Source organism: Coenobita brevimanus, chromosome 26, assembly GCF_032717465.1.
Source record: "Coenobita brevimanus isolate Jiangsu-jjx chromosome 26, ASM3271746v2, whole genome shotgun sequence".
NCBI classification, from domain to species: domain Eukaryota; kingdom Metazoa; phylum Arthropoda; class Malacostraca; order Decapoda; family Coenobitidae; genus Coenobita; species Coenobita brevimanus.
This window is the reverse complement of record NC_136979.1, coordinates 4,777,501-4,790,129: the sequence shown is the minus strand read 5'-3', so window position 1 is coordinate 4,790,129 and position 12,629 is coordinate 4,777,501. Positions and strand designations below refer to the sequence as shown.

Below are 12,629 nucleotides of genomic sequence, written 5' to 3'. Positions count from 1 at the left end.
GTGGTGGTGGTGGTGGTGGTGGTGGTAGTTATAATGGCAGCAGCAGTAGTAATTTAGTTTTACCCCCAAAACACTGATCTCTTAACGCCATTCTGTAGCTGATTCATCCTTCTACCAGACAATATTTAACCTAGGAAAGCCCCAGGTACTGAACAGGTTAATGATGACTCGAAAAATCTGAGTGCAATCCTCTCTCTCTCTCTCTCTCTCTCTCTCTCTCTCTCTCTCACACACACACACACACACACACACAAACTCGTGCTTTTGAGGTTAAATAATGGCCTACCTACCCCCCCCCCAAAAAAAAAAGCATGTTGGAGATAGGCTAAATAATTTTCCTGTTAATGGCTTGCATGAAAAAAAAAAAAAAATCAATAAAATAAAAATGGATATATAGGCGAAATTTCTAAGTTAATGAGTATATACTGAATTGGCTATTGTATGTACTGCAATGCTATTTTTTTATTATTATTATTCGGAGATACATATTGCAGTATCATAGTAACTCTCTCTCTCTCTCCCTGGGTAAAACTGCCTCTCCCCGTTTTTAGTTCACTTCTGTTTTTAGAGGCCCCCCCCCCTCTCTCTCTCTCTCTCTCTCTCTCTCTCTCACACACACACACACACACACACCATGCATGAACCAGTCAGTCACGTTTCTGCAACGCGTTTTTTTTTTTTTCCACAGTTCATTCTTCTTCACCAAGACCCTACATTATTTCTACAGCACTTCTTCGTGACTAGCATCATATTTTAGTGCTAGTCTCTTCTTACAGCTCTGCGTTAGGAGTGGAGAGATGGCAATTTTACGCCTAAAGTGAACAGATTATAGTCCAGAGGCTTTCGTTCAATTTTAATGAAACTTTTCGTAATATGGCCTTCCTGAGTCCCTTCAGTACGAAATTTATCCTTACAAATAAAATCGTGGGAAAAAATTAATAATAATAATAATAATAATAATAATAATAATAATAATATAATAATAATAATAATAATACCGTAATAATAAAAACCAAACAACAGCAACAATACAATTACTGCTACTAATACTACCACCACCACCACCACTACTACTACTACTACTAATAATAATAATAATAATAATAATAAAGTCGCTGACTGAAGGGACCTAGACTTCACAGGAACAGGTTGATGTCAGGCCACGCTCCTACTGATGATGCAGCACATACATATACAAGGATAAAAATAGCAGTCACTCCTTCCACCCCATGGGGATGCAGCGGTGTGTGTGTGTGTGTGTGTGTGTGTGTGTGTGTGTGTGTGTGTGTGTGTGTGTGAGAGAGAGAGAGAGATACAGTATATATATTTGCACTTTTAGTTAAATCACTGAGGAAATTACAATACACACACAAAGTTCTCTAACCCTCGTTACAGAAAGTACAGAAAGAAAGCAATTTAACCCAAAGTGTATTACAAAAAAAAATACAGCAACTAAACCCTGAGTCTTCCTAAATCGGCGACCTGAATTTTACATCGTTAGAATTATATAGACGTAGAAAAATGTTGCGTAATGTGGTCTACCAGTTTACGCCCGACTTGGATCCTCTTAACGCTTATTTGTGCATTCTAACTCTGTATAAACATGAGGTGGGGATATCTTGCATACAGGGATAGCTTGTTCCTTCATTTTATTCGGAATGTGTAATATGACAAGGATAGCTGATGTACTGTATTATTTTCTTCTCTAGTGCTGAAGATGATACGAGGCTGCTTGCACGATGAAATGCTTCTCTCTCTCTCTCTCTCTCTCTCTCTCACACACACACACACACACACACACACACACACACACACACACACCAATATAAAAACGAAAACTATGAAAAAGAAAGCCTGTTGATAAGTTACCCTGATGCCATCTTTACCATGAAAACTAGCTAAGAATCTTCATAAATACACCCCACCCCCTCCTTTCCCTACCAATATACAAGAACTGGGGCTTCAAGATTCTTTATAAAAACACAATTGCCTTTCTCTACCCTTATACAAGAGCTGGGACTATCCTACACCCTCCTACACCCCATTAAGACGGCTTTTACGGCACGCTGGGAATACGTGGTGAGTACCCTATGTCCCCTACCACCAAGGAACATAAAGCATAACTCCCCTGCAGTGACCACGACTATAAATCACACAGATAACCCACATACACGCTCCCTTGGCAATAACCTTATATTTTTTACTAACTTTACTTTCCCCCTATCAAGACGCTTTAGTCTCCTCGTTGTTCATACTGTAAACCGTAATAAAACCCACTGCCTTTATTTTCGCCGCTACCAAGACCCTTTACTCTCCCTCTTGTCCATCCTATAAATCATAGTAATACACCAACAGGCTCTTAACCTCTCTGCGTGGCGACTTTCTCTGACCTAAAATCGTTCCCCGTAAAATGAAATAAAGCAAAAAGCTGTTTATTTTCGGTTCAAACTTTAATCATGGCTAGTGAAATTTTTGATGCTTTTTTTTTTATCGTAGCAAAATCGTCAGTTGTCAAGAAAAGTAATTCGAAGCAACAACAAAAACGCATACACATAATTTGAAAAAAAAAAAAAAAAAAAAAAAGCATAAACGTAATTCGAAGCCAAGAAAAAAAAAAAAATAATAATAATAATAATAATAATAATAACCCAAATAACTCCCCTTATATGGCGAAAATTTATCTCTGACGCTATTAAAAATTTGACTCCCTCATCCATCACTAAAAATAATGATGACGCAACCCAAACGTTCTTAACCTCTTCGTTCGCAATGTATTTTCTTTTTTCCCCATCTAAACGATTTTATTCAAAGTTTCTGGCTACTACTACACACTTTATTTATTTTTATTTTCTTTTTTACTCTTGTCCACCCCAAATAAATCATAATCGTACCCTCATACACATTCCTAACCCCTTCAGCTCGAGGACGCCATATTTAATCTTGGTACTATCATGATTTTCTTCAGCAGAGGACCCTGGTTGTGAGGGGTTACTGAAGGCTATATTGAACCCCTCCAGAGAGAGAGAGAGAGAGAGAGAGAGAGAGAGAAAGTCCTAAGGGTAATGGGTTAAGTCCCTTGCTCATCCTCTGACAAGGGCACACGTTCCCTTCTACTGTATACCAACACACACACACACACACACACACACACACACAGTCGCGCACAAGAGTTCCCCTACAATTCCGTCAATCTTTCTTCACACATCAGGGCACGTCAAGCAATTTTCTCTCTGACGAATCACTTCATTAAGCGTCATCTGAACAAGGGTACAAACCAGGCCTCTCTCAGCTTCGGAATATTAGCCAGTACAAGAAAGTGAGGCGCAGAAAAAGGGGAGAGAATGTTTTGGCTGACTTTTCTACCCAACTGTACGCCTGACATTAACGACGACAACAACGACGACAACAACAACAACGTCCTTGGCGCGCCTCCACTCCAAGCACTTGACTTCGCGCCGCCATCTTGAACAGCATTCACACACGCCCGAAAAAAATCAGTAAACAAACTCGGTCACTTCTAAGGATCTCCAACGAACCTACAGGAAAAAAAAATCCCAGCTGATTTTTTAATTACTTTTTTATACCGATGAAATACAAAAAAACAACTTCTGGAATCCGGTCCGAAATTTTTGCGTAAAGGTCAACGTACGAACGCCGTCCCCTCGTCCCGCCAAGCCCCACCCCGCGTTCCCTCAAACAAATCACCGCCTCGTCCCCATCCCCTTTCCCGCCCATCCCCAGCCTTTGCCGAACCCGACTATCGAACCCAGTCGTCCCCTCCCGTCCCCGACTATCCCAAGGGTCGTTCTTCATCCGCGCCAGGCCGTGTATTTGATGTCCAGAGTCGCCATGGGGGTGTGTATTTTATATCAATATATTCCATCGTGCCCCGGGTGACAGGAGGGAGGCGAGTTGCCATATCAGAAAGTGCTAGAATGTAGCTAAATATAACTTCAGAAAAGGGCTTAAAATCTCGCTTAAGCAGTTCAAATAGCTCAAGTATCGCGAAAAGAAAATGTCTATAAGGTGTTACATTTTCTAAAATATCGCAATAAAAAATGCACCTTGAGAAATGGCTAGTGTATAAAATGCTGATAAACGGAATAATCCAGAAAATCGCTAGGATCTCAAATTTTGTTTAAACTGTGCAAAGATCTTCAGAATATAGCTAAAACTTTCCAAGCATCTGTTGAACAACGCTAATACTACAGAAACAGTAAAAACGTTATACAATATCACAAACGTAATAAAAACTCTAGAATACAGCTAACACTAAACATATCTAAAGCTGGATCTATTTTTTTTGTATTCAAATATAGCAAAAATCGTACAAAAATCGAAAAAAAAGCAACATTACTTGTACCTACTCGTAAAAAGCCATCAAGTGGAAGTGAACCTCTCTGTACCTTGATCTTGGCACTAGTATAAGACTGTGTACAAATCTTGCTAAAAATAATCTAATTTTTTTCCAGATTACTGCTACAGCATGAATAAAGTGTCAGAATGTGGCACTGGACATGTAAATTTGAAGCTTAATAATAAACTGGCACTGGACAAACGTAAATTCGGAGAATGTACAGTATATCTGGAACTTAATATAAAACTGTCACTGGAGGAATGTAATTTGGCGTATGCTGTAAGATTTGAACTCGACTGATGTAAATATGGTGATTGAAAGCTGTAAATCTGGCACCGTAAAGTCGTAAATTTACCTTAGCTGTATATCTGGCGCTTGATATGTAAATCTGGCACTGAAGAGATGTAAATTTGTCGACAGATGTAATTTTGACGCTCGATGGCAGGAAATAGCCCTGCATCTGGCGACAACTGGTCATCTGGGTGGGGCTTTGAAGGAGTTGCCAGTGCGTCCTTTATTTGGCTAAGCTTTTAACTTGGCATTTGTGAGTTTTGGCCCGCGAGGAAGTTTGAAATATCTTGTCACAGGTGGAAAGGATAGTTTTTTTTTTGTTTTTGTTTTTTTATAGCTACGGGAAATAAGTTACAAAAGGACAGAAATCTCAGCCAAGTTACAGTGAATGAACTATAGAGGACTTTTACTCATCTCAAGCGCCCCTTAGCAGTGTCGGTTGTCCAATGCTGAAGATCAAACCCCGTAATCCAGGTCTCTCAAAACTTAATAAAACCGTCTGGATGAGAGAGAGAGAGAGAGAGAGAGAGAGAGAGAGAGAGAGAGAGAGAGAGAGAGAGAGCAGATTCCAGCACCAAAATCTCTCAATATTCCTCAATTAGTAGTCCAGCTAACGACGGACGATTTTACTCAGCTGACTAATTACCGTAAACATAAACCCCCTCAGGATCAGGACAACTCTAGTATCCTTTTAAATAAAGGCAAGACGATTTTCTTCATCTGAGTCAATCACATGAATCGGTGTTAATTAATTTACAGGTTAAAAAACACTCGCCTTTTCGTAGGTGAAGAAAACTCCCTAACATCTTTCCATAAGCGATTTAGTTTTGGGTACGGTTCGTTAATATCCTTTTGTACGTAATTTATGGTGTATGATATTAGATATTTATGTGGTAGAATAGGACAGCAAGGTGTGATAAGCAAAATAAATCGTTTAGAAAGAGGTGTTAGGGAGCTTCCTTAACCGATGAGAATGGTGGCTAAGTGGGTACGGTGGTGGTCTGCTGTCCTTAATACAAAAATAAGCCTTAAGTTACGACAGGGCTTCAAGGGTAAAAATATTTCAGAACACCTCTCTCTCTCTCTCTCTCTCTCTCTCTCAGTGCATTCCACACGCCCTTACTCACAGCCCCGACAGGACTCCAAGGGGCTATTAATACATCGAAGTCCGCCTGATATACCTTGAGATGTCCAAACTGAGACGCTTACGCAAGGGGGGGTGGGGAAGCGACTCAGCTGAATAAAACCGTCTGGCGTCAGCTGGAATAAAAACACTGAAGTTATTCCGACCGTGAGAGGGTTAATCATACTATAGTCTGTTTAATCTCAGCTGACAAAGTTCCCAAACCTCCTTCAGCTCAGTTAATAGACAAATGTAGTAAGGCTGGAGAAAAACTTTGACTAGTAACCAAGGAGACTCATTCTTACATCATCACTAAGACATCAAATTCCAATCAACCATAAAGAAATACTTAAGTTACATCAGTGGTCCAGTTCCCTCAGACTGGAGGATAAATTTGACTAGTAACCAAGGAGACTCGTTAAAACCAAATTCCACACAACTACAAGTGTTCAGATTATGTGGTCAACGAAAACAAAGTAATTCTGGTTTTAACACACGATTCAATCACAGCGGAAGTATGAAGTTAACTAGAAGAGAATCCAAGCGTCCCTGCAACCTTGGAGGAGTTCAATATTTGGACTCCTATCGTACGCACTGTCAACTCGCCTGTCAAATGCCCGGGCTGAGCTGTGGGGTCAGGTAAGCTCCCCCCCCTCCCTATCCTACCTTTCCCACCCCCTTCCCTGCTTCCCCCTCTCCATCCCACCCTCCTCCTGCCCTCCCTCCCTCCCTCCCATCCACAACCCTTCCCCACCTTCCTTCTCCTACACTTCCCCTCCATCCCCAGCCCAGTCCTCCCTCCCCTTCCCGTTTCCCCTCCTGCCCTACCCCCTCCCCTCGCCTGCCTACATAAATATGGAAATAGTCAGGGAGGAGGAGGGAGTAAGAGAGGTGGTGAGGGAGGGAGGGATGGAGGGAGGGAGGAAGAGAGGTGGTGAGGGAGGAAGAGAGGTGGTGAGGGAGGGAGGGAGGGGGATAGGAGGGATGGAGAGAGGGAGGTAGGAAGGGATGGAGGCGGTGAGGGATAGGGAGAGGGCTGGGGCAATGACCTAACAGTAAGAACAATAGGTACCGTATATACAGCGTGGTTCACAGTTATTCCGCATCTATTATATTTATGCAGTAACCCCCCCCCTTTTATATTCCACTCCAACCATCATCATCATCATCATCACCCCGACCATCATCAATGTCTACCGTGTATCGTTTTCATAATTTCCCCTTCATCATCATCAAAGTCTATCGTGCATCATTTATTCATTTCCTAAGCCAATTACCACACCAACGCCCACACCAGCAGACAGGGCCGTCCCATCACAAAAGATACCACATGCAAGTTCTTGTGGAGAGCTATTTATGGACAAGCCTGAGTATGTGTCGTAATTAATAAAGTTCGTGTACGGTATTCCCTTATCTTTTATTCTCTCTCTCTCTCTCTCTCTCTCTCTCTCTCTCTCTCTCTCTCTACGATACCTGTAATCATCCTTTCCCTTCCTGTCTAAGATAACACAAGAAGACACACTGATAAGATTCCTCGACCCGCGTTTATCGTTTGACACATGAATACTACTAATTATTCATCCAACTAATTATACACATTATTATTATGCAAACTTATACTTATTCACACTTATAATTCACACTCAAACACATTTATTGACACCGAGGCATAATACTACACATCACTTTACATTACTTAAAGCCCTCCATCCCACCTCTCAGCCTGTCTTCGTTGCAATTAAATACAGTATAATAAGCTTACGACACTCTAACTATAGTCTATATATTTCTCCTTTAAATCTATATGTACTCCAAAACACACAAACACTTCACCTCTCTCTCCCGGCAGGGGGTAAGCATGTCCAGTACACCATTCCTTTATGAGAAAGCAAAGAGAGAGAGAGAGAGAAATAATCAAAATCACCATCACTATTAATTCTTTTATCATAACTTTAATCTCAGAAAGTATCCACCAAGCATATATATATATATATATATATATATATATATATATATATATATATATATATATGAGTTGCTCTAGCCTAACAGCTCCCGTTATTGATATCCTGCAATACTTTATGCAACTGTGACGTCAATATTTTCCAAGTTTCACAATTGCCAAACTATTTTGTTGTTTCTCTACTACTAACTATCGTATTACCACTACTAGCCTACTATTATAACCACTACTACTACCATTACCACCTCCACCACTACTACTACAACTAACACCACCACTACCACCAATACTGATACTACTACTACTACTACAATTACTACTTACACCACCACCACCACCAATACTACCGTACTACTATTACTGCTGCCGCCACTACTACTACTACTACTACTACTACCACTACCACCACCACCACAGTATAACTACTACTACAAACACTCAGACGAAAATAACCACTAATCATATAATGTACACACAAGTAAAAAAAAAAAAGTAAGAAAATCTGGTTATAACTGCTTTAATCTCGCCAGAGAGAGAGAGAGAGAGAGAGAGAGAGAGAGAGAGGAGTCGAAGATATAGATAGTGGGGGTGGGGGGTGGGGGGAGGGAGGAAACAGGTGCATAATCGAAGACTGGAGGAGGGGAGGAGATGAGGGAGGGAGGGAGAGAGGGAGGGGAGAGAAATGGAGAAGGGAGGGAGGGAAGAGAGAGAACAAGTGGATGGTCAGACGGATGTGGAGAGAAGATAGGAGGAGAGGGAGGAAACAAGTGCATGATTGGAGAGTGAAAGAGAAGGGGGAGGGGGTGAGAAGGGAGAAGGTGAGAGAGAGAAGCAGAGGGAGGGAGGGAAGGGAGGAGAGAACAAGTGGATAGGTGGAGGAAACTGAGGCTGGAAATGGCGGGTAGGGGATGGGAGGGAGGGGAGGGGAGGGAGAGGGAGAGGGAGAGGGAGGGAGGGAGGGAGGGAGGGAGAGGGAGGGAGGGGAGGAGACCAGGTGGATGAGGTGGATAGTAGTGAATGAATCAATGAGTGGAGAGAGAGAGAGAGAGAGAGATTTGAGAAGAGGAAGCAGGGAACGGAGAAAGGAGGCATTAAAAAGTTGAGAGGAAATGGGGAGAGAGGAAGGAAATAGGATACGACTTGTGAGGAGGGAAATGAGGAAGTGAAAGAGGACACGAAGAAAAAAATGGAAAATCATGAAGTAGGTACTGAAACAAAGAAATGAAAGAAAGAAAATGAAAAACTGATCCACAGAGATAAAGAGGAAATGAAAAACTGAGAAGATACGAAGGACAGACAAAAAATAATCCATCTTATTTTAATCTTGCACTCCCCTGGATCAGACGAGAATGGAAGGAAGGGAGAAAGAAAACGAAACGAAAAGGAAGGGAGGGAGGAAACAAAGAATTAGGATGCAAAGAAAACAAAAGGAAGGAAGGAAAGAGGGAAGGAAGAAAGCAAGCAAGCAAGGAAGTGAAGGAGGAAGAAAGGGAGAGAGGGAGGAGGAAAGGATGGACAGCAGAGAGCATCTTCCTCTCATCTTCCCCTCTCTCGGACCAGATAATTGTCTATCCACACCACACACACAATCATACACGCACACAAAGAATTACACGCACATAGGCCGACACACATCAATAAACACATACAACCACACTCATACGTAGGGTACACGTGGAACAACACACACACACGTACAATCATATACCGGTACGTATACAAAGAATCACACACACACACACACACACACACACACACACACACACACACACACACACACACACACAGAAAATCGCGCTTACAAAGAGAGCACGAGCAACACAAAGCAAATCCTCACACTAATCAAAAACCAAGCAATTCTCTCCCTGTGTGTGTGTGTGTGTGTGTGTGTGTGTGTGTGTGTGTGTGAGAGAGAGAGAGAGAGAGAGAGAGAGAGAGAGAGAGAGAGAGAGAGAAGCAAAGAAAATGAGAAACTGACCCTATTAAAAACAAACGAGAGAGAGAGAGAGAGAGAGGCAAAGAAAATGAGAAACTGACCCTATTAAAAACAAATGAGAGAGAGAGAGAGAGAGAGAGAGAAACTGACCCTAATAAAAACAAACAAAACAGAAGCAAAGACAATTACAGAAACAAAGAAACAAACCATCAAACAACTGAGACAGATACGCAAACAAATACACCAACAAAGAAACTAGCCTAACACTAAGAGTAAATAATGTGGACAAATACAAAGAAAAATAACAAAGAAAGACACAGAATCTGCCTTAATGTGGGAAAACAAAGAAAAAAATTAAAAAGGAGCTGCCCTAAAAACAGTATATAAAAACAATAAACTATGTGGACAAAAACACACATATGTAAATTAGTAAACAAAGAAACAGATCCTAATAACACCAATATGGCCAAATAAAAACATGAACAGATTTACAAACACACAAAAAAAACTGACCTTAACGAGCAGAGGAAGGATACACAGAAAAAAAACTGAGAATCACCTCTCTCTCTCTCTTACACACACACACACACACACACACACACACACACACACACACACACACACACACACACACACTCACACACGTTGCCAGCCTCTCCAAGCATACACAACACTACTACAGTCTTCTCTAACTATTAATAGCATCCAGATTTTCCCAAGCCTCGCCATGGCACCGTCTACTGTAACCTGATATAAATAAAACCTGAACCCCCTCTCACATGGGGTTCAATTGCCATGACAGGAATAATAATAATAATAATAATAATAATAATATTTTTTTAAGACACGATAGAACAGATTAAGCCCTACATGGACCCTCTTGAGTTAGGTAAAAACTGATGTAGACTAAAATAACATATTTATAAATAACAGTCTACATATCTATAGCCAGACGCCATAATCCCGTACAGGGTGGCCGTTTGACTTGGGGATAGTTGATTTATGGGGAGGTGCACTAACCCTCCGCCAACCCACTTGCTGACACATAGGGAACACATATGGGTTGGGTATATGGCTACCAACCAGCGCTGTATATGGGTTCCTGGCTTAGAGGAAACCATTAGGCTTGTCACTCAATGTAAAGCCACCCGAAAAGGAAAGAAGAGTAATAGAAAGTGATAGAAAAGTTGGGAGAAATAAGAAAAGAGGCGGGCAGACACACAACGATAAAGATGAAGGAAGAAATACGCAGCACTACATCAAGTGAGCGGATGATGGTCGCCACCATCTAATACAGTCTACTATAACATTAATATATACGCAATAAAATTGTGATTATACATTTCTCGTTTTATTTATGCTGTGTGTGTGTGTGTGTGTGTGTGTGTGTGTGTGTGTGTGTGTGTGTGTGTGTGTGTGTGCGCATCCGGTACCGTCCAGACAGCACACACAAATGTCATAACGGCTAAAACCAGAATAGTAACAGTCACAGATAAGTAGCATAAGAAAAGCAGTCCTTCAGAAAATGCAGGTAAGCTACAGTGATAAACAAACAAACAAACAAACACACACACAGTCCTTCAGAAAATGCAGGTAGACTACGGTGATGAACAAGGACACACACACACACACACACACACACACACACACACACACACACACACACACACGCCGTCCTCTCATGCCTATTTTGAGCCATGATATCTATACACTGCACGATCATGACTCCTGCCTGTAGTACAAGAGCATTTCCTCTGATAGTTGATTTTGCGTCATCAAGATATCGCTGTCTATTTAATGCATCACCACGAACCCTGAACGTTGCCTTACATCGAAGCATGACTTATAAACAATCAACAAAAATTCCTTCCACCTTACGAATCACAACCGTCTTTTTTTGCTTTAATGACAAAAAAGAAAGAACCCAACGCTAATAGCCTTCAAAGTCGTGCCTTCCGAGAAAATGAGTCAAAAGCAATATCTGTCCATTTCGAGTTACTGTATATATTTGGACATACTGCGTTTGAAAGGCCGGAGATCAGTGGCAGAGTGAAATACAACACGAGGAAGACGTTAAAAAGAGTTGACCTGTTCCATAGACATGAATGACAGGGTATCGGTTCACTTTCGCATCAGAGAGACAGAAAAGGGGTGAGTGTGTTGCCAGACGCGTGTTGTGCACTTGTCATAATGGGGAAGGGATGCAAGCAGAGCGTTCATAAAAGCAGTGGCCATTGAAGTAGCCACAGCAGAGAAATAAAGATGATACTGCGACGAAGAGAGCCTGAAGGGGGTCAACATGAGGTGGGGAGTGAGATGAAAAACCTCCGATTCCACCCTATTTAGAAGAACGGGGTAAAATGAGCCCTCCCCACTCCCAGCCCCGACGCACATGGGGGCATATAAGACCCTCTATACAACGCCAACAGCTGTGCGGCGGCAAAGATCGCACGGAGTCGGCTTAGCACACCGAATCTCTTGGAAGCGGATTTACAAACCCAAGGCTAGACTCACGAACAAATTTACGACCAATTCCCTGTCGCAGATATAATTTTTTTGCAAAGTGACCATGGAGAGAAAAGTCTAGTCTTCCCATGCATCATCTTCCTCTTACACTGACTAAACAAATATTCGCTACGGGTATCGGTATTTATCTGTTTTTTTTCTGCATGAAGAACGAAAAAAAAAGTGGGGGGGGCAAGGGCGCAGGATCTTTTCATGACTCCAGTTCTTCCTCCAAAAACAATTAAAATAAGAGCATCACGGGAATCGAAAACGAGACCTCACTGTTGTACGTCATAATTCTATACACACCAGATAAAACATGTCCTCCCAGATTATATTTTTTGACACAGGGATATAACGCAAGAAAATAAGTCAGTAACGCTATTGCTAATCTCAAAATGAAGGCTAATTGCGTTCCTAATGCACAATATGCTGTTCCTAATGCACAAACTAA

The 12,629-nt window shown here is 41.6% G+C and overlaps 1 protein-coding gene across 1 annotated transcript in view; it reads right to left on the bottom strand.

Moving 5' to 3' along the window:
• mtgo (miles to go) overlaps nucleotides 1–12,629 on the bottom strand; it is a 303,974-nt gene that overhangs the window by 171,352 nt on the left and 119,993 nt on the right. The gene's annotated exons all lie outside the window — the stretch shown is intronic.